We start from the raw sequence: 27,261 nt of genomic DNA, 5'->3' as shown, positions 1-27,261 counted from the left end.
TATAATGTCCAACCAGTGGAATTTATTTTACACGTGTCACATCTTAATCAAATGGAATAACTTAGTTTTCAGTATCACACGGAATGCACTCTTTTACAAATTTAACGTATTTTCCCAATGAGTAAAATGGCAATGTGGATATACAGTCATTATATAAATATCAAAAATACTTCTATGGCATAAGAGGTGCCGCTGAACAGGGCTTCACTGTGTGTCTGAATTTAATTTCTTATATATCCAACCCACTTCTTTCTGTGCCAAGCTAAGGCTGAGTGATTTCTTGTGCAAGTGATTTCTCCTAGTATTATATTTACGAGCATTACTATTGTTTTTGAACTTCAATTATTAACAGCAAACATACTATACCCAACTTTTTAAATTGTTGAGTGCATGCCTATCCTGACTGGATAACATATATCCTTACAAAACACTTCTGTGCAACAATACTTACTTCCTCAATTAAGAGTTACCCACAACATGTCTTAAGACACTAGTAAGTTAAAATATGAAAATTAGACTGCTATTACCCATAATGCAAAAATTGCAGACAGAGAAAACAATTTATACCAAAAGTTGCACTTAGGAAATATTCACATTGGGAGGGCTGAAGAGAGACTTTGAATTGCACAGTGGACAACAAACATTCTGGAAACTACAGGAAGGGAAAGTCTGTGCTCTCCAGGCACAGTTTGAGGAAGCAAGGGACAATCTGATCAGGTTAACACCATACAGGGGAGCTGATGCTCGGCAACTGGCAATGGTAGAAAGGCAGGGGAAAAGTTTTATGATAAATACTAAGAATAGCTGTCAAACAATGGAAAATCCATTATGGAATGTGGCAATTTAATGAAAAGGATAGATGCTACTCACACAATTAGCTTTCAGCCAACAAGGCCTTTGTCAAAATTAGACAACATATCCACACGCATGCACTTATGCGAACAACTCCAGTTCTCTGTCCGTTTAAAATCTTCTGCAGCAAGCACTCAGAAACTGACACACCCAAGGGCCGTTTACAAAATGCCAAGAAGAGGAAGAAATGACTGGGACAAGCAACATTGCATATTGTTCAAAACATGCAACTTTAAGTTGAGCTACAGTCTTTGAACTACACAATAGTTTCTGTCACTAGGCACAGGTGTACACATACCCAGAAACCACACACATTCTCATTCTAAGAAAGGACAAGACATGACATTAGTACAGTTAATGAAGAGAACATTTTCAAATGCTGCTGAGTGAGCTTAGAAGATCCGTAACCAGTCATTTCATTGGGGTACTTTACAAAGCAGTGTCGTTACTGAGAGCCCATTTCCCTGCTATAATTCTCAAAAATAATATTTATCAAAGGCACATTAATGAATTACTAGTGTAAATACAACCTACGTGGATCACACTGTTCTGAAATGGCCGAAGTAGAGAATTGGTCATATTGGAATTTACGGAAGTGGTACCTAATGCTTTTTAAGATGAGTGGCATACATTTTCTTAGATCTGTATATGTTTCTGGTACTTTGTCCATAAGATTCTACTTATTACATTAGAATCATTAGGATTAAAAGATTTAACTAACAATTGTTTCGAATCATCCCCTTCAAATAGGGTACAGATAATGTGAACTTCAACCTCACAGAAGGCCAAGCTTTTCATTTAACACTTTCCAAACTAAAATGTTAATTTAAGAGTTCCTCAGTATAGCAAATTGAGATCAATATTGTTCCTGATAAGCATCAATGATTTTTCCAACCATTTTTGTCATGGGGAAGAAGTTACCTTCCGTGATAGCAAACATTACATTCACTGCAAAAGTTACAGAAATTCTCATGGAGAATAAAAATTAAACTCTCAAAAAGTTAACAGTTTTCACTTTTTCAATAATGTTATATTGCATACAAAGAAAATAAATGCCACAAATTTCAGTTTGAAGAGGGATAGCAAATTTATGTAGTCAGTACGTCTACGTACTGCACAAAAAACAAAATTTTTAGGAATGAATACCGATTCTCAGTGTAGTTGTTTGAATACTCAATGCCAGATGCCAAAAGAATGCAATACATAAATGATCATCATATAGCCAAGTAGCAGAAATTTTTCTCCTTGTTGATCCAAGTATTTTAATCAAGCATAGTGCATTAACCTCAATGTCTGAAAATGTAAACATTTTCTTGAAAATGCAAATGCACCGACACTGAATTAGTAATGAAAGTGCCAGGTGGTAGAATGCAGGGTTTTAGGCTTGCCAACATCTTGCAAGTGACTGGGTAAGGCACTTTTTCCTTCACCCGGATCTCCTGGACAGCTTGCTCATCAAGAGACACAGGACAATCTCGAGAGAAGCAGACAATTGCCCCTGTGAGCATCCTTAAAACATGTTACATATTTGGCCAGGTGTTGACGGGACATGCGAGTGTGGTTGTAACGATGACACTGGTAGCAGCACATTGGGTTCAGAATGTACAGCCTGACTGTGATGATTTCATAAGCAGCTTTGATCTTTGACAGAAGCAACACACTATCAAAAGTGAGAAAGAGGGTACGTGTGGGCACTAAGGATGCATCTACCTTTTTCATCACATGATGGACTGCAATGACACCCTTATCAGAGGGGTACGTTTGGATTTCTGCCTCTGCGAGACCATTTAGCACCATAGTGTAAATAATATGACAGGAAGAATTCAGCATTTGATGGAGCTCGACACGATCAGGATAGCCAAGGAGGAGTGAACCTGCAAGCAGTAGTTGTGTTTGAAAATCAGAAGTAGTCTCCACAAGCAAAGTGCCATTGCGTGGATGACAGCAGGATTTCACAACGTCGGCAATTGCATCAGTGCCCTTCTGAAAAATAAGTGGATTTACCGTAGCAAAGAACTGACCGTCTTCGGTATGTGAAACCACGAGAAACTGTGGTACAACTGGGTGGGTCTTTGAATCGTTAGCCCCATTTCGTTTATGTTCAGTACACACTGACTGGGAAGTAGAAGACTGACTCATTGCGAGAAAATCCCCATGATTGCCAGCATCTCCAACAGTACACTCCTTCCATCTGCCCCTCCCCCTTCTCAGAAGATGGCACACCTGCCTTGGGTGACTTCACACCTCAGGTTACACTTCCCAAAAACATGACAGAGGGACCTATCAGAAATTTGGGAAGGTAGCAGCTGAGGCAATCACCCTTCCCTGGGCCTGGCCTGTATCAGGGGTTAATGCGAGCCCTACTTATCAACCTGGGGTTGGGAATTGTTCATTACCCAGCCACCTGTTATGCAGCAGACATGACGGCTGGCCTTCAGGAGTGCACAGCGAGGATAAGGGAAAAGAGGAACCTCAAATGCTGAGGCAGAGAAGGATAAGATAAGGGGAATGAAGAAAGAAAAAAAGGAATGAAAAACAGTGGAGATTGTTCTGATCCTGGCTACTGAAAATGCAGAACACCTTTCCAAAAATATCCCAGGCATGTTCCCCAAGGGAGGGGAAAAGAGTACCAAGAGGACAGACATGCAGCACAGAAGGGAGAAGATGCTGCAAAGGGTGGGACCCCATAGTAGCCAAGCACAAACCCGCCAAAGAGCGGTGAGCCCTCTGGGGTGTATCCATCTTTGGCACGGGTAACAGCAGTGACATGTCATGGCATGGCATGGCAGCAGTGATGCCTTGGTAGGTTGCTGGAGGGAGTTGGCACCACTCTGCACACACAAGTCATGTAATTCCCTAAATTACAGGGAGGGGAGGGAGGGGGGGGGGGGGCAGTGGTAGTGAGCTCTGACGTTGCATTCAATCACATCCCAGATGTGTTCGATGGGGGTTTAGATCTGGCAAGTTGTGGGGCCAGCACATCACATGGAACTCACAACTGTATTTCCTGAACCATTCAATCACACTTCTGGCATTGCGACATGGACCATTAATCTTACTGAAAAATGAAACTGCCATCAGGAAACATGATAGTCAGGAAGGGCGTATGCGGTCTGTAACCAGTGTGCGATACTTCTTGGCCGTCATGGTGCCTTGCACAAGCTCCACTGGACCCATGGATTCCCATGTGAATGTTCCCCCTGAGCATAATGGAGCCATCACCAGATTGTCTCCATCTTGCAGTGCAGGTGTTAAGGAGCTGTTCCCCTGGAAGACAATGGATTCGAGCTCTCCCATCGACATGATGAAGGTATCACGATTCATCAGGTCCTGTGCCCCAATGTCCAGTGCCAATGGTCGCACGCCCATTTCAGTTGTTTACAATGTTGTGGTAATAACATTGGCACATGTTTGGGTCATCAACTGTGGAGGCCCATCATTAGGAGTTTTCAGTGCACTGTGTGTCGAGACACACTTTTACTCTGCTCAGCATTGCAGTCTGATGTTAGTTCCATAACAGTTCGCCACCTGTCCTGTTTTATCAATGTGCCCAGCCTACAACATCTGACAGGAGAAGTGGCCACCCAACCCTGCAACATCTGGACATTGTTTCACAACATGTTGATGACAGACACCACAGCGCTCCTAGAAGACCCAACAAGTCATGCAGTTTCTGAAATGCTCATATCGAGCCTCCAGACCATGACAATCTGCCCTCTGCCAAACTTAGACCATGTGTCTTCCTAATTCTGCACATGACCACCACACTCACTAACTACCTACATGCACTGTGCTTGTGTTCAACTACCTGTTGTACCTCACCAGGTGATGCTGGTATTGCCTTGATGGGTTTGTACCTATTGCAGGCCAGTAGTCAATGTTATGGCTGATCAGTGTACGAGGTATTTTCTTTTTAACCATTGTCCTGTTTTTGCATTTCTATTTTTTTTTAGAAATGCTGCTTTTTTTTACATAAAAAATCTGGTCCCTCTAACCTAATGACAATGACAATCTTCCAAGATTAGATTAGATTTGATTAATACTTGTTCCATAGATCACGAATACGACACTTCGTAATGATGTGGAACGTATCAGGTTAAGAGAGGATGTCTGTACAAGATATTACATTACACAAAATATTGCACGACACTAATGTTTAAGTTGTTTTTTTCCCTTAATTTATATCTAAAAATTCAGCCAATGAGGAGAAGTTGTCTAGAAATCCTTTTAATTTATTTTTAAATGTTAGTTGGCTATCTGTTAGGCTTTTGATGCTGTTTGGTAGGTGACCAAAGACTTTTGTGGCAGCATAATTTACCCCTTTCTGTGCCAAAGTCAGATTTAACCCTGCGTAGTGAAGATCATCCTTTCTCCTGGTGTTATAGCTATGCACACTGCTATTACTTTTGAACAGGGTTGCATTATTAACATCAAATTTCAGAAGTGAATATACATACTGTGAGGATCCCTAGATCCTTAAATAGATGTCTGCAGGATGACCGTGGGTGGGGCTCCAGCAATTATTCTGATTACACGTTTTTGAGCAATGAATACTCTTCTACTCAATGATGAATTACCCCAGAATATGATGCCATACAAAAGCAGTGAATGAAAGTAGGCATAGTAAGCTAATTTACTGAGATAGTAATGGGAGGAAAGGAAGTGGGCCACATATGTGTAAATGGCATGTACAGAAGATGAGAAATTATAATGAAATACAACAACTGTAGTGTTTGGGAGTTTGTGCCTAAACATTGTGCAAGTTAAACTAATTAATGTATTTTTGAGATTTAATGAAGTTTTACTTCTTCAGATATCACAAAATACAATTTTGATGAAAAATGAGTAGTGCTCTCGTTACATAAGAAAGTGTTATTTAATGTTTCTCTTAATCCTTTCATCAATTGCACTCGCACCAAAAATTTACTCAAGGGTATGATGAAGGTATTAGATGGGAAATAAGTGCACAAAATGCAACTGTAACATTTTGAACTGGAACATGTTACGTTAATTGTTTCACTAAAAAGAAATTTGTGCTGAATCATTTCATTAAGAGGATGCAAAGCTGTGATAATGCATGAAGTGAACTAACAATTTAAAAATTATTTTGCAAATATTACATAGTGAAATATTTAATGTGAGTAAAATAAAATTGTTCTTTGTTACATAAGGAAATGTAAAGCTATTTCCCTTCTTCCACCTTTCACATCAATTTTCACTGGTTTTGGCTTAAAACATCTAGCACAGTCTCTGTAGCTCTGTGTTCAATAAATTTTTGGTTTTCCCCATCTCCATGGTCACTGTCATCTTGTAGCCAAAACAGATGAAAAAGCAGCTATTGTCACTTCAGGACCCAGTCTATATCAGGAGGGTCTTCAATTGCAGTTGGCAACACTTACAAAAATGACTGCACATCAAAGTACCTGGCAACTACCCTCTGGAGAAAGCAAATGATCTTTATGCCCCTGCTACAAAAGCTCCTGAGACTAAAAATTAAAAACCACCAGTAAACGTAGTATGTCTCATGACTATTTTTAAGTGAGTATATTTAGCAAGCATGATTATCCAATAACTTGCGAGGGATCTGTCCAATTTTACGCACACTCCACTGTACTAGGTTTACCAAACAATAAACCACTTTTACCTAACACTATTTCATTTTTGCATAATAAAAATAAATATTTTGCTAACTCTTAACTGTTAAGAGTTAATCACATAACAGAAACATGGAGAAAGGGGGATATGCCAGGTATATATATATAAAATAGAAAGAAGCTTCCACATGGGAAAAATATATTAAAAACAAAGATTCCAAGACTTACCAAGCGGGAAAGCGCCGGCAGACAGGCACACAAAAACACACACACACACACACACACACACACACACACACACACACAAGCAGACATATTTAAAGGCAAAGAGTAAGGGCAGAGATGTCAGTCGAGGCGGAAGTGTAGAGGCAAAGAAGTTGTTGAAAGACAGGTGAGGTATGAGCGGCGGCAACTTGAAATTAGCGGAGGTTGAGGCCTGGCGGAAATCGAGAAGAGAGGATATACTGAAGGGCGAGTTCCCATCTCCGGAGTTCGGATAGGTTGGTGTTGGTGGTAAGTATCCAGATAACTCGGACGGTGTAACACTGTGCCAAGATGTGCTGGCCGTGCATCAAGGCATGTTTAGCCACAGGGTGATCCTCATTACCAACAAACACTGTCTGCCTGTGTCCATTCATGCGAATGGACAGTTTGTTGCTGGTCATTCCCACATAGAAAGTGTCACAGTGCAGGCAGGTCAGTTGGTAAATCACGTGGGTGCTTTCACACGTGGCTCTCCCTTTGATCGTGTACACCTTCCGGGTTACAGGACTGGAGTAGGTGGGGGTGGGAGGGTGCATAGGACAGGTTTTACACCGGGGGCGGTTGCAAGGGTAGGAGCCAGAGGGTAGGGAAGGTGGTTTGGGGATTTCATAGGGATGAACCAAGAGGTTCCGAAGGTTAGGTGGATGGCGGAAAGACACTCTTGGTGGAGTGGGAAGGATTTCATGAAGGATGGATCTCATTTCGGGGCACGATTTTAGGAAGTCGTATCCCTGCTGGAGAGCCACATTCAAGGTCTGATCCAGTCCCGGGAAGTATTCTGTCACAAATGGGGCACTTTCGGGGTTCTTCTGTGAGAGGTTCTGGGTTTGAGGGGATAAGGAAGTGGCTCTGGTTATCTGCTTCTGTACCAGGTTGGGAGGGTAGTTGCGGGATGCGAAAGCTGTTTTCAGGTTGTTGGTGTAATGGTCGAGGGATTCAGGACTGGAGCAGATTCGTTTGCCACGAAACCCTAGGCTGTAGGGAAGGGACCGTTTGATATGGAATGGGTGGCAGCTGTCATAATGGAGGTACTGTTGCTTGTTGGTGGGTTTGATGTGGACGGATGTGTGCAGCTGGCCATTGGACAGATGGAGGTCAACGTCTAGGAAAGTGGCATGGGATTTGGAGTAGGACCAGGTGAATCTGATGGAACCAAAGGAGTTGAGGTTGGTGAGGAAATTCTGGAGTTGTTCTTCACTGTGAGTCCAGATCATGAAGATGTCATCAAGTTTGGTACAGATTTATTGATGACATCTTCATGATCTGGACTCACAGTGAAGAACAACTCCAGAATTTCCTCACCAACCTCAACTCCTTTGGTTCCATCAGATTCACCTGGTCCTACTCCAAATCCCATGCCACTTTCCTAGACGTTTACCTCCATCTGTCCAATGGCCAGCTGCACACATCCGTCCACATCAAACCCACCAACAAGCAACAGTACCTCCATTATGACAGCTGCCACCCATTCCATATCAAACGGTCCCTTCCCTACAGCCTAGGCTTTCGTGGCAAACGAATCTGCTCCAGTCCTGAATCCCTCTACCATTACACCAACAACCTGAAAACAGCTTTCGCATCCCGCAACTACCCTCCCAACCTGGTACAGAAGCAGATAACCACAGCCACTTCCTCATCCCCTCAAACCCAGAACCTCTCACAGAAGAACCCCGAAAGTGCCCCACTTGTGACAGAATACTTCCCGGGACTGGATCAGACCTTGAATGTGGCTCTCCAGCAGGGATACGACTTCCTAAAATCGTGCCCCGAAATGAGATCCATCCTTCATGAAATCCTTCCCACTCCACCAAGAGTGTCTTTCCGCCATCCACCTAACCTTCGGAACCTCTTGGTTCATCCCTATGAAATCCCCAAACCACCTTCCCTACCCTCTGGCTCCTACCCTTGCAACCGCCCCCGGTGTAAAACCTGTCCTATGCACCCTCCCACCCCCACCTACTCCAGTCCTGTAACCCGGAAGGTGTACACGATCAAAGGGAGAGCCACGTGTGAAAGCACCCACGTGATTTACCAACTGACCTGCCTGCACTGTGACGCTTTCTATGTGGGAATGACCAGCAACAAACTGTCCATTCGCATGAATGGACACAGGCAGACAGTGTTTGTTGGTAATGAGGATCACCCTGTGGCTAAACATGCCTTGATGCACGGCCAGCACATCTTGGCACAGTGTTACACCGTCCGAGTTATCTGGATACTTCCCACCAACACCAACCTATCCGAACTCCGGAGATGGGAACTCGCCCTTCAGTATATCCTCTCTTCTCGATTTCCGCCAAGCATCAACCTCCGCTAATTTCAAGTTGCCACCGCTCATACCTCACCTGTCTTTGAACAACTTATTTGCCTCTACACTTCCGCCTCGACTGACATCTCTGCCCTTACTCTTTGCCTTTAAATATGTCTGCTTGTGTCTGTGTATGTGCGAATGGGTGTGTGTGTGTGTGTGTGTGTGTGTGTGTGTGTGTGTGTGTGTTCTTATATATAGTGGAGTGTTTCAGGGAGCGACTGACAAGAACACAGGGGGAAGAAGTGCAGCAGAAGAACAATAGGTAACTTAGAGATCAAATAGTGAAGGCAGCAGAGGGTCAAGTAGGTAAAAAGTCAAGGGCTAATGGAAATCCTCGGGTAACAAGTGATTGAATTTAATCAATGAAAGGATAAAATATAAAAATGCAATGACTGAAGCAGGAGAAGAGCAATACAAACTTCTAAAAAATGGGATTGACAGGAAGAGCAAAATGGCTAAGCAGGAATGGCTGGAGAACAAATGTAAGGATGTAGAAGCATATACTGCCTACAGGAAAACTGAAGAGACCTTCGGAGATAAAAGGTCACCTGTAGGAATATGAAGAGCTCAGATAGAAAACCAGTCCTAAGCAGAAAGGAAGAAGTAGTGTATAGAGGGTGTATACAAGGCAGATTTACTTGAGGCCAATATTACAAAATTGGAAAAGGATGAAGACTAGGAGAAAGATACGATACTGCATGAAGAATTTGACATAGCACTGAAAGACTTGAGTTTAAACAAGGCCTCAGGAGAAGACAACATTTCGTTAGAGCAACTGAAAGCCTTGGGAGAGCCAGCTATGACCAAAGTTTTCTATGTGGTGAGCAAGATATATGTGACAGGTGAAATACCCTCAGACTTCAAGAAGAATATAACTATTCCAGTTCCAAAAAAAAGCAGGTGCTGACAGGTGTGAAAAATCACCAAATTATCAGTTTAATAAGTCACAGTTGCAAAATACTAACACAAATCCCTTACGGAAGTAGGATGGAAAAACTGGTAGAAGCCAGCCTCTGGGAAGATCAGTTTGGATTCCAGAGAAACATAGGAATATGTGAGGCAATACTGACCCTACAACTCCTCATCAAAGATAGGTTAAGGAAAGGTAAACCTACATTTCTAGCATTTGTAGAGTTAGAGAAAAAAATGGTTCAAATGGCTCAAAGCACTATGGGACTTAACATCTGAGGTCATCGGTTGCCTAAACTTACAACTACTTAAACCTAACTAACCTAAGGACATCACACACATCTGTGCCCGAGGAAGAATCTGAACCTGCGACCACAGCAGCATTGCGGATCGGGGCTGAGCACCTAGAACGGCTCGGCCACAGTAGCTGGCTAGTTAGAGAATGCGTTTTGACAATGTTGACTGGAATACTCTCAAATTCTACAGGTGGCAGGGGTAAAACACTGGGAGCAAAAACTAGAGGGCAGTTAAGAGAGTCGAGGGGCACAATAGCGGAGCAGTGTTTGACAAGGAAGTTAGACAAGGTTGTAGCCTATCACTGTTATTGGTCTACTGAGCAAGCAGTAAAGCAAACAAAAATTTGGAGTAGGAATTTAGGTCCAAGGAGAAGCATTAAGAACTCTTGAGGTTTGCCAATGACATGTATTTTATTAGAGACAGCAGAGAACTCTGAAGATCAGTTGAACGGAATGGACAGTGCCTTGAAGAGAGTATACAGGGTGTTACATAAAGGTATGGCCAAACTTTCAGGAAACACTTCTCACACACAAAGAAAGAAAATATGGTATGTGGACATGTGTCTGGAAATGCTTACTTTCCATTTTAAACCTCATTTTATTACTTCTCTTCAAATCACATTAATCATGGAATGGAAACACACAGCAACAGAACGTACCAGCGTGACTTCAAACACTTTGTTACAGGAAATGTTCAAAATGTCCTCCATTAGCGAGGATATGTGCATCCGCCCTCCGTCGCATGGAATCCCTGATGCGCTGGTGCAGTGCTGGAGAATGGTGTATTGTATCACAGCCTTCCACAATACGAGCAGAAAGAGTCTACATTTGGTACCGGGGTTGCGTAGACAAGAGCTTTCAAATGCCCCCACATAAATGAAAGTCAAGAGGGTTCAGGTCAGGAGAGCGTGGAGGCCATGGAATTGGTCCGCCTCTACCAATCCATCGGTCACCGAATCTGTTGTTGAGAAGCGTACGAACACTTTGACTGAAATGTGGAAGAGTGCCATCATCCATGAACCACATGTTGTGTCATACTTGTAAAGGCACATGTTCTCGCAGCACAGGTAGAGTATCCCGTATGAAATCATGACAACGTGCTCCATTGAGCGTAGGTGGAAGAACATGGGACCTAATCAAGACATGAACAATGCCTGCCCAAACATTCACAGAAAAACTGTGTTGATGCTGTGATTGCACAATTGCATGCGGATTCTCGTCAGCCCACCCAACTGGCGGTGAAGCGAGGATGTACAGTACATACTGACAAAACTAAAATGAGCTCTAACATGGAAAGTAAGCATTTCTGGACACATGTCCACATAACATCTTTTCTTTATTTGTGTGTGAGGAATGTTTCCTGAAAGTTTGGCCGTGCCTTTTTGTAGCACCCTGTATAAGATGAACATTAAAAGCAGAACGAGGATAATGTTAAATCAGGTGATGCTGAGGGAATTAGATTAGGCAACAAGACACTTAAAAGTGTCAACGAGTTTTCCAATTTGGGAATCAAAATAACTGATGATAGTCAAACTAGGGAGGATAAAAAATGTAGACCAGCAATGGCAAGAAAAGCATTTCTGAAGAGAAATTTGTTAACATCGATTACAAATTTAAGTGTCAGGAAGACCTTTCTGAAAGGATTTGTATGCAGTGTAGCCATTTATGGAAGGGAAACATGGAAAATAAACAGTTTCGACAAGGAGAGGAATAGAAGGTTTTGAATTGTGGTCTACAGAAGAATGTTTAAGATTAAATGGTAGACTACTTAACTAATGAGGAGATACTGAACAGAACTGGGGAGAAGAGAAATTTGTGGTAAAACCTGACTAGAAGAACCGATTGGTTGGTAAGACACGTTCCATGCCATCAAGGGATCACCAATTTAGTAGTGGAGGGAAGCATGGGATGTAAAAACTGCAGAGGGAGACCAAGATATGAATACAGTAAGTAGATTAAGGAGGATGTAGGTTGCAGTAGTTACTAGGAGATGAAGAGGCTTGCACAGGATGGAGTACCCTGGGGAACTGCATCAAACAAGTCTGGACTGAAGATGAGAACAACAATCCAGACTACTTTGTCAACGAGTATCTGCAATGAACAGCTCAACATCTTTCATATACCGTAATAACAAAATTGCACTCTAAAATGTATGAAAAAAGCAAATTAGGTATCTGAACAGGGTGATGCCACTGGTGCATTTGAGATTCCCAAACAGCCCACTTTGCTCAATGGTTGTCCGACAAATACAACTATAATCAAAGCTTTTACTTTTACAAGTTTCATATTATCACTAAGCATATTTTAATAAAAATCAGCATAATTCAGTGGTCCCCAGTAAAATAGCTTACAAAATTCAGTAAAAAATTAGAGCTGCCTTCCATATTGTAACTTTTAAGTATATGTTGGTAATGCCTGTTGCAAGTAGTCATTGAAAGCTGTGATAGTAGAACACCCATTATGTACAGCCAATGATGTAATGAATATTTTAGTTTCCATGGCACGAAAAATATTAGGCATTTAATGTAACTGTAATCTTACACTACGTGCTCGAGAGCAATCAAACAATGCTCTAAAAAAAAATTTGTTTGCAGGGATAAATACACATGCATATATAATGTAATTAATACAGAGTTTCCATTTTCTGTCTTTGCCATTATCTTTGTGTTTGTTATCAATATACCAATATGTACTGCACGATTCTGGATGCAACTAAACAGAAAATGAAACTATCAGTTTCCACACTGACTGACTTCCAGCTAAGCTACAGACCTGTGTCATCAGAATCTAGAGTGAGTATTCACATTTGTTGACTTCATCAATTTGTGACCAAACTCAACTTTCCACCAAACCCAGACCTCTGGCTACTGTATGGATCAGTCTGCCACCACAAACTAGACATACGCCTTTGAGATCAAACAATGTATTATAATATGTTAGCACAGATAGCGTGTAAGTACCCTGTATCAGCAACAGAAATGCTGGTAAGCAGCAAAAGAAGAAAGTGAAGTCTACACAATGTTAAGAATTTGTGTAATTTCCTCACCACAACCAAGAGCTGTATTTCAGAAAAATCAGTAATAATGTTTCAATATAAACAGTCATTTACACACTATATATTAAAGTCAATATGCAGTGAACCCAGAATATCATTGGCTGCCTCCAACTTGACACAGAGAAGCACTGCCAACATCTGCACACATAATGAACAAGCGCAGAGTAAGATGGTCCTTTGTGAAGTTTAGCCAACAATTCAGACATTCCACTCTCCAACAAGGATTCCAGAATACAACTTTCACACCACCATAATCTTCTTCAAAAGCACAAGACAGTAATGCTTATCAGATTATAGCCCAAAATGTGAAGATAATTTATCCTAATATCACAATATGTCATTAACAATAATGGTAATGCAGTAATTGATATTAGAGCACTTACCATCTTTAACGAAAGTTTCTCTTACAAGTCAGGCGTCGGCAGAACGATGTTTAGGGTGTAACTTCTAAGCACAGAATTTCCTTAGCTGCTTTGAACTGATAGCCAGAAAGCTGCATCAAGTACTTTCCACTAGGGGCCATATACCAAACAGTCACCCCATGAACCATGGACCTTGCCGTTGGTGGGGAGGCTTGCGTGCCTCAGTGATACAGCTAGCCGTACCGTAGGTGCAATCACAACGGAGGGGTATCTGTTGAGAGGCCAGACAAACGTGTGGTCCCTGAAGACGGGCAGCAGACATTTCAGTAGTTGCAGGGGCAACAGTATGGATGATTGACTGATCTGGCCTTGTAACAATAACCAAAACAGCCTTGCTGTGCTGGTACTGCGAACGGCTGAAAGCAAGGGGAAACTACAGCCGTAATTTTTCCCGAGGACATGCAGCTTTACTGTATGATTAAATGATGATGGCGTCCTCTTGGGTAAAATATTCCAGAGGTAAAATAGTCCCCCATTCGGATCTCCGGGCGGGGACTACTCAAGAGGATGTCGTTATCAGGAGAAAGAAAACTGGCGTTCTACAGATCGGAGCGTGGAATGTCAGATTGCTTAATCGTGCAGGTAGGTTAGAAAATTTAAAAAGGGAAATGGGTAGGTTAAAGTTAGATATAGTGGGAATTAGTGAAGTTCGGTGGCAGGAGGAACAAGACTTCTAGTCAGGTGACTACAGGGTTATAAACACAAAATCAAATAGGGGTAATGCAGGAGTAGGTTTAATAATGAATAGGAAAATAGGAATGCGGGTAAGCTACTACAAACAACATAGTGAACGCATTATTGTGGCCAAGATAGATATGAAGCCCACACCTACTACAGTAGTACAAGTTTATATGCCAACTAGCTCTGCAGATGACGAACAAATTTAAGAAATGTATGATCAAATAAAAGAAATTATTCAGATAGTGAAGGGTGATGAAAATTTAATAGTCATGGGTGACTGGAATTCGGTAGTAGGAAAAGGGAGAGAAGGAAACGTAGTAGGTGAATACGGACTGGGGCAAAGAAATGAAAGAGGAAGCCACCTGGTAGAATTTTGCACAGAGCACAACTTAATCATAACTAACACTTGGTTCAAGAATCATAAAAGAAGACTGTATACATGGAAGAAGCCTGGAGATACTGACAGGTTTCAGATAGATTATATAATGGTATGACAGAGATTTAGGAACCAGGTTTTAAATTGTAAGACATTTCCAGGGGCAGATGCGGACTCTGCCCACAATCTATTGGTTATGACCTGTAGATTAAAACTGAAGAAACTGCAAAAAGGTGGGAATTTAAGGAGATGGGACCTGGATAAACTAAAAGAACCAGAGGTTGTACAGAGTTTCAAGGAGAGCATAAGGGAGCAATTGACAGGAATGGGGAAAGAAATACAATAGAAGAAGAATGGGTAGCTTTGAGGAATGAAGTAGTGAAGGCAGCAGAGGATCAAGTAGGTAAAAAGATAAGGGCTAGTAGAAATCCTTGGGTAACAGAAGAAATATTGAATTTAATTGATGAAAGGAGAAAATATAAAAATGCAGTAAATGAAGCAGGCAAAAAGGAATACAAACGTCTCAAAAATGAGATCGACAAGAAGTGCAAAATGGCTAAGCAGGGATGGCTAGAGGACAAATGTAACGATGTAGAGGCTTATCTCACTAGGGGGAAGATAGATACTGCCTACAGGAAAATTAAAGAGACCTTTGGAGAAAAGAGGACCTCTTGTACGAATATTAAGAGCTCAGATGGAAACCCAGTTCTAAGCAAAGAAGGGAAAGCAGAAAGGTGGAAGGAGTATATAGAGGGTCTATACAAGGGCGATGTTCTTGACGACATTATTATAGAAATGGAACAGAATGTAGATGAAGATGAAATAGGAGATATGATACTGCGTGAAGAATTTGACAGAGCACTGAAAGATCTGAGTCGAAACAAGGCCCCCGGAGTAGACAACATTCCATTGGAACTACTGACGGCCTTGGGAGAGCCAGTCCTGACAAAAGTCTACTGTCTGGTGAGCAAGATGTACGAGACAGGCGAAATACCCTCAGACTTACAGAAGAATATAATAATTCCAATCCCAAAGAAAGCAGGTGTGGACAGATGTGAAAATTACCGAACTATCAGTTTAATAAGTCACAGCTGCAAAATACTAACGCGAATTATTTACAGACGGATGGAAAAACTAGTAGAAGCCGACCTCGGGGAAGATCAGTTTGGATTCTGTAAAAATGTTGGAACACGTGAGGCAATACTGACCCTACGACTTATCTTATAAGCTAGATTAAGGAAGGGCAAACCTACGTTTCTAGCATTTGTGGACTTAGAGAAAGCTTTTGACAATGTTGACTGGAATACTCTCTTTCAAATTCTGAAGGTGGCAGGGGTAAAATACAGGGAGCGAAAGGCTATTTACAATTTGTACAGAAACCAGATGGCAGTTATAAGAGTCGAGGGGCATGAAAGGAAAGCAGTGGTTGGGGAGGGAGTGAGACAGGGTTGTAGCCTCTCCCCGATGTTATTCAATCTGTATATTGAGCAAGCAGTAAAGGAAACAAAAGAAAAATTCGTAGTAGGTATTGAAGTCCATAGAGAAGAAATAAAAACTTTGAGATTCGCCGATGACATTGTAATTCTGTCAGAGACAGCAAAGGACTTGGAAGAGCAGTTGAACGGAATGGACTGTGTCTTGAAAGGAGGATATAAGATGAACATCAACAAAAGCAAAACGAGGATAATGGAATGTAGTCGAATTAAGTCGGGTGATGCTGAGGGAATTAGATTAGGAAATCTAGACACTTAAAATAGTAAAGGAGTTTTGCTATTTGGGGAGCAAAATAACTGATGATGGTTGAAGTAGAGAGGATATAAAATGTAGACTGGCAATGGCAAGGAAAGCGTTTCTGAAGAAGAGAAGTTTGTTAACATCAAGTATCGATTTAAGTGTCAGGAAGTCATTTCTGAAAGTTTTTGTATGGAGTGTGGCTATGTATGGAAGTGAATCATGGACGATAAATAGTTTGGACAAGAAGAGAATAGAAGCTTTTGAAATGTGGTGCTACAGAAGAATGCGGAAGATTAGATGGGTAGATCATGTAACTAACGAGGAAGTATTGAATCGGATTGGAGAGAAGAGAAGTTTGTGGCACAACTTGACCAGAAGAAGGCAGAAGAAGGGATCGGTTGGTAGGACATGTTCTGAGGCATCAAGGGATCACCAATTTTGTATTGGAGGGCAGTGTGGAGGGTAAAAATCATAGAGGGAGACCAAGAGATAACTACAGTAAGCAGATTCAGAAGGATGTAGGTTGCAGTAGGTACTGGGAGATGAAGAAGCTTGCACAGGATAGAGTAGCACGGAGAGCTGCATCAAACCTGTCTCTGGACTGAAGACCACAACAACAAACATACCAAACAGCCCAGCCTTTCTAGCAAATACAGTAATCCTGCAACTAATTTACATGTAGAAGCATATGTACTCACACTGAGCACCCAGAAGCTCTACTTCCACACACATTCATTGGATTGCAGTTTCGGGCATCTAATTAAACAATTTTTCCACACCCTGATTAAAACACATTAGTTATACCATTGGTGGGCTAGCATTATCTGCACCTACCCCATGTAGCTAGCATTATTTCACTATTGTATGAACCATACTGAGTTATTTATAAAATCATTCTACTAGTAGTGGCATTAATTCTGGACATTTTACTGAAAAGTTCGTTTTAACATCTTAAAACTAACCTAATTTGTGGTACACTAAATTAATGAATAATGTTTCTATTTTTTGCTTACAATACTTATCCTAAGTAGTTATTTGTTATAGTAAACAGGCTCTCTTTGTTTGTTGGTTGGTCAATTTGGAGGAAGAGACCAGACAGTGAGAGCATCGGTGTCATCAGAGTAGCTAAAGATGGGGTAGGAAGCTGGCTGTGCCCTTCCAAATGAACCATTCTGGCAACTCACAAAACACTAAGTCCAGATAAGGATTTGAGCCACCATCCCCTTGAATCGAGTCCAATGTGCTCATCACTGCACCACCTCACTTGATATATTTTTGAAACTTTCTGCCAGATTAAAACCATGTGCTGGGCCAAGACTAACTCTGGTCTGCAGGAGAACTTCTGGTACTGGCAGAATTGAAACTGAGGATGGGTCTTGAGTCATGCTTGGGTAGCTCAGATGGAAGAGAACTGACCATGAAAGGCGAAGGTCCTGAGTTCAAGTCTCAGTCCAGCACATCGTTTCACTCTGCCATGAAGTTTCATATCAGCGCACACTCCACTGCAGAGTGAAAATTTCATTCAATATATTTTTATTAACAATGAATACACTTAACTGTAATTTAAAAACTTGATTTTACACGTTTGTGCAGCTGAACTCTTCAAAAACTCTAATAAAGGTTGCACACTTGCATATGTGAGCTTTAGCACACAGCTGCCACGAATCAGTTTCACTGTAATGATAAAAGAAGGGCTAGTGGGTGTCCTCACCATCCTCACCATTAACATGTCCAGCACTTTGTGGAACGCAAGGCAGAGGCTCACAAAGTCAGGTTTGCTCTCTAGCACAAAGCACAGCACTTGGTGCAAATACAGAGGAGTAGGAAGAAGAGTATTTGTGTGAGGAAATGTGGTCGAGAGTAGTTATGACTGAAAAAAGTTTACCTTTGCGTTAAAGAGTGAAAAGTAGTGTATTTTACAGCTCAGGGTTTGTTTTACTTTGTTTTGCCTGAGGGCACAAAAACAACTGGGGTCATATGCACCCAAGTCAAAACTATAGGACACAAAGACAAAGAGAAGTTAAAAAACAACTATATGACAGTGCCAACTGACATAATAGGAGACAGCTAAAAACAGGATTGTGGAAAAACAGCTAAAAAAATACACCATACAGAAACAGAGGTCCCAAACTAAAAATTAAACAGCCATTGCCATTGGCTTTCGTGGATAAAAAGTGAGATGCGGTCAACAGCCGGTGCATCATTTGCTAAACGGGTGATAACTCAGAAGGCAAATCCAAATGGGAACTTAAAAGGTTGAAAAATGGACATTCCATCAGTGTCAGGCAGTTAAAACTTGGACGCAATGTCAACAATTTGGTGGGATAGCACCACTTAGCAAATTACAATGGCTAAAAAGCCATTGCCCAATATGAAGCTGAATTAAAATAACCTCTTCCCGGCAGGTGAGCTGACAGGAGGTCCTCCAAGTCACTGGGAGAGGCTTAATAAGCCAGAGCTTATTCCGGTGGAGGGAGGACCATTGTCAATGCCAAAGGGACCCCATCTCCTGACAGACAGCAACACAGACATCAGAGGGAACATAGGTAATCGCGGGCTGAGGTACTAGGACAGCAGCTTTGGCAGCAGCGTCAGCATGCTCATTTCCTGGCAGACCGACATGAGCAGGAGCCCACAGAAAATCACACTGTCTCTACCAATAGTGAGCAGTTGACAGTTTTCGTGGGCCCCTGCACTAAGGGATGGGTGCTGAGTGAGTGAACAGAGGACACAATTGAAATGTCTATGTCACCGGACACTTTTCCATGGGCCTGATACAAGGTGAAAGAGCTCAGCTGTAAATACCGAGGAGTGTGCCAGAAGCCCATATCAAAAGTCATGGGTGCCACTGACAAAGGCACACCCCACCTCACAGTCAGTCCGAGAGCCCTCAGTGTATACAAAGGTACTATCGCAAAGTTCCTTGTGAAGATCGTGAAACTGAAGGCGGTAGGCTGAGGCTGGAGTAGGTCCTTGGTAAGCGAATGAAGGCCAAGGTTAACATGGGCCACTTCACAAAGCCAAGGCGGTGAAGAGTTCACACGAACCAGGAAAGGTGCAGGTAGCGTGTAGTTAAGCTGCCATAGTAACTGGCGAAAGCAGACTCCAGGAGGTAACAGATAAGAAGGACGAGCCCCATACTAACACAATGGTCCATAGTGTTGTGACTGCATATGAGGGATGGGCATGCAGACACAAACAACGCACCCATAGTCAAGTTTTGAACTGACAAGGGACTGGTACAAACAGAGGAGGGTTGTTCGATAGGCACCCCAAAAAGTACCATTGATGACACATAGGATATTGAAGAACTGCGTACAGCAGGCTTCCGCATAAGATACACTGGAGGACCAAAAGAGTTCTCTATCGAGCAAGGGCCCAAGGAATTTCACAGTTTCAATGAACAGAAGGGCAACACGCCCAAGATGTAAAGATGGTAGGGGAAACCACTTGCATCACGAGAAATTAATACAGATGGTTTTGTCAGTGAAAAAGTGAAAGCCATTGTCAATGCTCTAGGAGTAAAGACGTTTGAGACACCACTGCAGATGCCGCTCAGTGAGACTGGTCCATGGAGAACTGCAATAGGTGGCAAAATCAACAAAAGGGAGCTGTAGATGCCTGCTGAGAGATAGGCCATGGTAGGGTTAATGGCAATAGCAAAGAGGACGACACTCAGGACGGAAACCTGAGGCACACCGTTTTCCTGGATAAATGTGTCCAGCAAGGCAGAACCGACACGCACCATGAAAACTATCTTTTAAAAATGCCTGAAGGAAACAGGACAGGCGGCCACAGAAGCCTCACGTGTAAAGAATATGGAGGATATCAGTTATGTGGCAGGTGCCGTATGCCTTCTCCAAATCTAAAAACATGGCCACAATCTGTGATTCCCACAGAAAACCATTCATGACATGGGCTGACAAAGTAACAAGATGGTCAACCGCAAACCGCCACGGTCAAAATCCACACTGTGCATTAATCAGTAAACTTTGAGAATCGAGCCACCACACCAGCAAGGCATGAATCATGTTTCATCATCTCGCAAATGCAGCTGGTAAGAGAGATGGGGCAGTAGCTAGAAGGAAGGTTTATGTCCTTACTGGGTTTAGGTGTGGGTATGACAATGGCTTCATGCCAACATCCAGGAAATGTGCCATCTGCTCAGATGCAAGAGAAAGGTGCTGCAGCATTTGAATGCAGATGGCGTCTGACCCTGGGGCGGAGGATTGTGATTAACTGAAAGCATGATCTAGCTCTCTAACAGTAAAGGCGGCACTGTAGCACTCCTGTCCTTTCCAGACTACCGGTCATGTGGCTGGTGGCTTTTCCCCTTGAGGTGAAAGTTTGAATGCTTGTTGCACAGCTGCACAAGGGGAGGTGGGGGTGAGGGGGGGGGGGGGGGGGGGCAATTTCTCAACCTCAAATCCAAATTGGAGGTCACACTAAGGAGAAATCAACCTCTTTCATTACACAATGGATGACAGTGACACCCTGATCAGAGAGGTAATATTGGATTTTAGCCTCAGTTGGACTGTCAAGCACTCTGATCTAAATTACAACACAGGAAGAATTCAAAGTTCTATGGGCCTCGATATGAACAGGGTAACTGTGGAGAAGCGAGGCAGCAAGCAGTTGTTGTGCTTGAGAATCAGAAGGGGTCTCCAAAAGCGAAGTGCCATTCTGTAAATGAGAGTAGGATTTCACAAGACCAGCAACTGCATCGACACCTTTCTGAATAATGGACAGATTTACCGTGGCAAAGGACTGACCGTCTTCAGTACATGAGGCCTCAAAGAACCGTGGTAGAGTGGGAAGGGTCTGTCTATCATTAGCCTCGTAACGTTTATGTTCAGTAGATTTTGAGTGGGAAGATGATCAACTCATCATGAGGAAATCGCCATGATTGCTAGTGTCTCCAATGGTGCGCTCCTTCCAACTGGGGGCCCCCTTCACAAGGGGGTGCACCCACCTTAGGTGATTGTTCACAACTCAGGTCACACCTCTAACACCTAACAGAGGAACCAATTGCCAGGTTGCAGCTCCGGAAATCACCCCTCCCTGGGGTTGGCCTGTATCAGAGGGAAACGCACTAACGCTATCTGTCAACCAGGGCCTGGGAATTGTGTGTTACCCAGTCAACTGTTACAAGGCAGACACGTGGGCTGGTCTTCAGGAGCACACAAGGAGAAAGAAGAAAAAGAGGAACCTCAAACGCCGAAGCGGAGGAACGAGAGGAGGGGGTAATGAAGGAAGGAAATGGTAGCGACAAACAAAGATGAGACTGTTCTTATGTCAGCGACAGGCAATGCAGAACAGTCTCTAAAACATCCTAGAAATGTTCCTCAAGGGAGAGAAAAAGACTAGCAAGACGATAGACATGCAGCACAGAAGGAGAAAAATGCTGCAATGACTGGGGCCTTATGGTAGCCAAGCACGAACCCGTCAAAGAGTTGCGAGCCCCTGCCGTCAGACAAAAGTGTGTTTAATAAATACAAGATAAAACACAGAGATAATATAGAATTTACTAAAATAAAACTGATTGTGATTTTGTTCTTTGCAGTCAGTGTAATTTGCTGCACTCCAACTTGTTTTAAGGTAAAAGCAATCAAAGCACCTTTCAGCAACACAGTGGGCCATATTACAGCAGTAGAATTTATAAGAAATGATTAACTCTTGCAGTAATGTACTGAACAAATGTGGCAACAGTCCCAACATCAACCCAATTTATAACTTTTAATCCAAGATGAAAATTTCAGAAACAAGAGGGCACTGCTGAGGGCCATTGATATTTCAAGGGTCCAAGTGATCAAACCAGATTATCTTCTACATTTCGAATACTCATAGCCATACAGAATAGAGCCAGTGATTAAATCTAAAGGATATCCCACAAAACATTTGATAAACGCTGCAATTACTTTCACACCAAACAATTTTTATCATTCTAACACATTAGGTTCTAAGTATTCTGTTCAATTCTTTTATTAAACAGCAGAGTTGATATGTTTCCTGAAAACTGTAATAAATTGTATTGCAATTCAATTAAAATAACTCCCCGAATGGATTATTCAAAAATCTCTACAAGTGTCCAGATTAATACTGCATCTGTATAGTCGAGCAGAGCACTGCTCTCATCTTTGAGTTAAATTTGGGGGAGGGGAGACACGAATCAACAGATAAAAATTATTGTCTGCCATACAATTTACCGTTTTCTTGGTCGGAAACCTGTCAAACGGGCCTCGCCCCCACTCCCACCGCCCCCCGCCCCTAAAATCTGACTTACAAACGCGAAAACTGATTAATGTAGCAGCTTAAATTGTGTCTGCAAGAGATGTGAAGACTACCCCTATACACATACTTTATGTCATAAGTACAATGCCACCAGAACAACATTTCTCACAAGAATATCATTACACTAAGCAAATTTTTTTACTGCCATAAAATCAGTAAGATACACATACGATTTGTTTAGCTTCAATGCTAGCACCCATCCCAATGCAAGAGAGATCCACAGGCTTGTTAACTGGACATTAATCATTCTTGTATAGACATAATCCAGATCACTTCAGGCAGTCTCTTATGTTACTGAATTTAGCATACGTTAAAATTCAGGAATAAGAAAGAAACAGTATTTTTTTGTTTTCTCCAAGAAAATTCCTGCCACGAGATACAGGCCTCCAAAGATGACACTGCGAACACCATTTTTAAAATGCAAATTTCTGAAAATTTTTAAAAATGTAACTCTGTAGTAGTCCAAGATATTTTGTTAGAGGTTTTTTTTATTTGAAAGATTACAATGGTATCCTCTGTTTGGACATATCTGTTACAGTTCTTTTACTGTCACCTTTTAAATATTTTTTATAATTTACAGAAAAAAATTGTTTTTTAAAAAACACCAATCCAGAAAATTTAGATTTTTGCTGTTGATTGGTACCATGTAGTACTATATTCTTTGTAAACTTTGTAAAGGAGAGCTTCCATTTTTATGTTGGACAAGTTTTACATTTAAAAAATCTGTTTTTTCTGAAGTTGTCTCTTACTAATTTCTTTGTTGCAATGTTGATTTCTATTGTCTCTGTTACAGTTATTTCTTTTCACTGTCTTTGTTGTAGTTTGTCAGTTTCTTTGTCGTGGTTGCTCATTGCAGGTTTCTGTACTGAGACCATCGAGTGAGTTCTGTGTTTTTGTGAGGAATCGACCGGCTGATCCATGCAATATATGTAACTCCCTGAATAGATTATTCAAAAATCTCCACAAAGTGTCCAGATTAGTGCTGCATCTGTATAGTCGAGCACTAACTAGCTCTCATCTTTGAATTATATATCATTTGAAGACTCTGTTTCAAAGTGAAAATGTTTCGAGTGATGACTTATGTTCTAAATGTTTTGACAGAATGACAACAATGATAGTATCTGAACAAGGTGAAGCCTTCCATGGTGTAGATGATGCAGATTTTGCATTAATAGAGGAAGAATTTAATACTCTGAATTAGTAAACTACAGAGAGAGGTGTTGGTCCTGTTAAGAAACCACAGTCAGTAAAGTTGAGTCAAAAGCTCTATGCATCAAGAAAGCTGCGGATGAATACACTACAGCAAAACGTATAACACTCTTCAAAGTAGAAATTCCATCTTAGAAGAAAATGAATCAAAGTACTCTTGCAAGGATTTTACAATAAATAAAAATTCAGCTATTGAATATTGTGCATCCTACAGTGAAAAGGTGTATGTTTTAACTATTACTCCAGAGACATTTTCAAAGAAACCAGTTTTGAACCATGTTCCACCAGTATCAAAGTACGTGGTACACAAATCAAGAAATGTAAAGTCTAATAGGAGTCTTTGCATGACCAGATCCCTATTACAGTCATCCTATAGAAGCATCTCAAGTTCAAATAGTGCAGTCATTTTATGTGGAAGATAAATGGGACTGTTCTCACCAAAGTGCCAACAAAAAAAGGCACTATAACAGTTGAAGGTTAAAAAGTTGTGAAGGTGAAGAGGTACACGACTTGCAGTATTAAAGAAGCTTTTGCAATTTATAGGAGCAACTATACAACTTCACATATTGGAAGATCAAAATTTTACACACTATGACCTAAGTGGGTAGTTCCACACCCACCAAGAGAAGTCTGTTTATACATTTACTGCGTGAATTTTGAACTGTGTGTGGTAATTTTGAAGAACTTGCTGGAGCACAATTCATGTGACACCTTGGTTGGGTACGTAAAGTCATTAGTAGTCTGTGACAAAGCGAGAGACTTGTTTCAAGAATATGGTGACTGCCCTGTAGGGAGAGGACTGTCTAGACACTTGGCCTGGAGGACATAGAAGATAACTCTGCAGGAATTACATATATGACAAGGCAGAAAAATAAACTAATTAAGAAAACTGTTGTGTTTGACAGTTTCAATGATGAACTTGGTAAAAGGTCAGTAAAAGCAGTAACACACCTGCATCTGAAGAAATTGCAACAACACACTGCAGAAGTGAAAGGGTGTGCACAAGCTGAAGAATTATGTTTAGTGCTTCACTGTGATTTTGTTGAGAACTGGTCTAATTCTCCCATGAGAAGTACAAGGGTATCATCGGAGTAATGGCCTGGTTTCAATGTTTACAGGAGTGACATTTTCAAAACAAGATCACAAGTGTTACAGTGACAAGTGATGGCACATGATGTGACAGCACATGCTTTGTGAGCAATTCAACAAGTTCTTGAACTGCAAACAGCCTGAGAAGATCATTATTTCTGACGACTGCTCACTGGAAGGGGTCTTGTGATGGTGTAGGAGGCCTGCTGAAGCAGCATGCTACAAATCAATCTTTCAAGACCAAATACAGCTGTGATTCAGAATGCCGAGGATTTTAAGGAAGGCATCACTCCATATCAAAGGAAGATACTGAAACAGTGGAACACATTCTTTGTTCATTGACTGGCTAATTTTGGGTCAACAGAAGCGTCCGATCCCACGCATCGGCTTCGACCCGCGACATAAGGGTGTTGTCGTGAGTGATGTCATGACAGCGCAGAGTTTGGTTTGTGAGAAGTTCTATAAACCGAAACCTTTAAGTCTTTGGACTTTCCACATGGATTTTGGAACCATTTAAAATGCTTGGAAAAAAAAAGTCTCTTACTCATCTTTCAAAACTAAAATTATGTAAAATAAAGCTAGGTTTTGATTTTTACGGGTGTTATGTGATAATAAAACAGGTTTTATGTAAAGCAACAATTTCAATTGTTTATAAATCCTGTTCAACCTAAAAGTCGAAGCTCTCCTTTTCAGGGAATGTAGAACTATGTCTTACTAATCAACAGCGGAAAAAAACCAATACTTTATGGATTGAAACTTTTGAAAAATCCAATAAATTATATAAAAATGTTGAGAATGCTGTAGTGAAAGAACTTTGACAAGTCCAAATGGAGAATTTCTTTATAATCATAAAGCAATTATCTTTCAAATAAAAACCCAACAAAATATACAACTGATCCATAGATACAGCACATCAATGTTTTTTCCAAAATTCGGATCTTCAAAATGTTATGCGCAGTGTGATCTTTTGAGCACTGTATCTCTGAGTAGAAATTTATATGGAGAAAACAAAAAACATACATGTTCCTTAATTAGTCCATTTTAACATATGCTACATAAAATAACATCTGAGACTATGAAGGTAAGATTTTTTTTTTCTAGCCTGCCTGAATTGATATGGGCTATGGTTATACGGAAACTAGAGATCTGTATTTACCACCTACAACTTAGTTACACATGGAAAGTTCAATCCATAAATTTTGGAATATTATCGAGTTTTTACTGAAAAAGGACAAACGTCTACAAAATGTGTCAACAAAAAGTTTGAGAACATTACTAAACTTTTAACCTGTACGCTATGGATGCAGATTTCAATATCTCTTTCGATGAATGTCTACACTGTGACTGTACAAATCGTAACGAAAGCTGACAGACTGATCCGTAGCGCAGCCTGAGGTGTATGTTAGATTGGTAGGTGACAATCTGGTTGAAGGTTGGCGAAGCCAACAAACGTGAACGCAGAATATCTTGTAGCGGTAGGAAATTAAGCAGTAGCGAAACTTAATGTTTACCTCTGCATCGTATTAAAAAATGCAAGGAGGAAAAAAAAGAGGGGGAGCGGTCCCGTTACGTTTAACTTTTGCCAAAAAGTATGCTAAGTATGCTGTTCAACACTTAGATTTGGAAAAAAAAAAAAAAAAATAGTCCGAATCACTAGCCCACGGACCGGCGTGCCTAACCTCAACTCATGACACCGACAGTGCTGAAATAAGACTTACAGTGACACGCTACATAACCAACAAAGAGACATGACAACACAACGTATTTTCAAGTTCAGCTACATGACATACAAGAACCACCATCCATGCAATACTGAGTTCAGAAAAACTCACTTTACTAATCTCATGATCCCATTCAATAGCTTCATTGATTGCAAGGATCTCCATACGAACACCTCTCTTGCGTACTGCAGTTTGAAAACACATGTCAGAGATGCGGCTATGGCGCCAGTAGCGTGCAGTAGACCCATGGTGGTCGAACATTAAAATCTAGTCAGAACGGAGTAAATAGCGTGCTTTATTGTCGCTTCTCCGTCTAGATTTGCAAGAACACACACACACACACACACACACACACACACACACATGTGCATATCTTGCACACTTGACACGTTCCATATCATAACGGCTAACGTACCGTGCGACTGATCAATGGAACACGCAACCAACCAACTAACTC

At 41.4% G+C, this 27,261-nt stretch overlaps 1 long non-coding RNA gene across 3 annotated transcripts in view; it reads right to left on the bottom strand.

Moving 5' to 3' along the window:
* Nucleotides 1–26,982, bottom strand: part of LOC126299033 (uncharacterized) — a 65,692-nt gene extending 38,710 nt beyond the window's left edge. The window contains exon 1 of one of the 3 annotated variants that reach the window (XR_007552710.1): nucleotides 26,916–26,982. This is a non-coding gene — a long non-coding RNA (uncharacterized LOC126299033). Of the gene's footprint in view, nucleotides 1–26,371; nucleotides 26,780–26,801; nucleotides 26,880–26,915 lie in introns of those variants that run through there. The other 2 variants (XR_007552712.1, XR_007552711.1) reach the window with 2 other exon arrangements.
* Between the last annotated feature and the right edge of the window lie 279 nt (nucleotides 26,983–27,261).

The sequence above is a fragment of the Schistocerca gregaria genome, chromosome X, assembly GCF_023897955.1.
Source record: "Schistocerca gregaria isolate iqSchGreg1 chromosome X, iqSchGreg1.2, whole genome shotgun sequence".
Taxonomy (NCBI): Eukaryota; Metazoa; Arthropoda; class Insecta; order Orthoptera; family Acrididae; genus Schistocerca; species Schistocerca gregaria.
The sequence above is the reverse complement of the archived record's forward strand: the minus strand, read 5'-3'. Positions and strand labels throughout refer to the sequence as shown.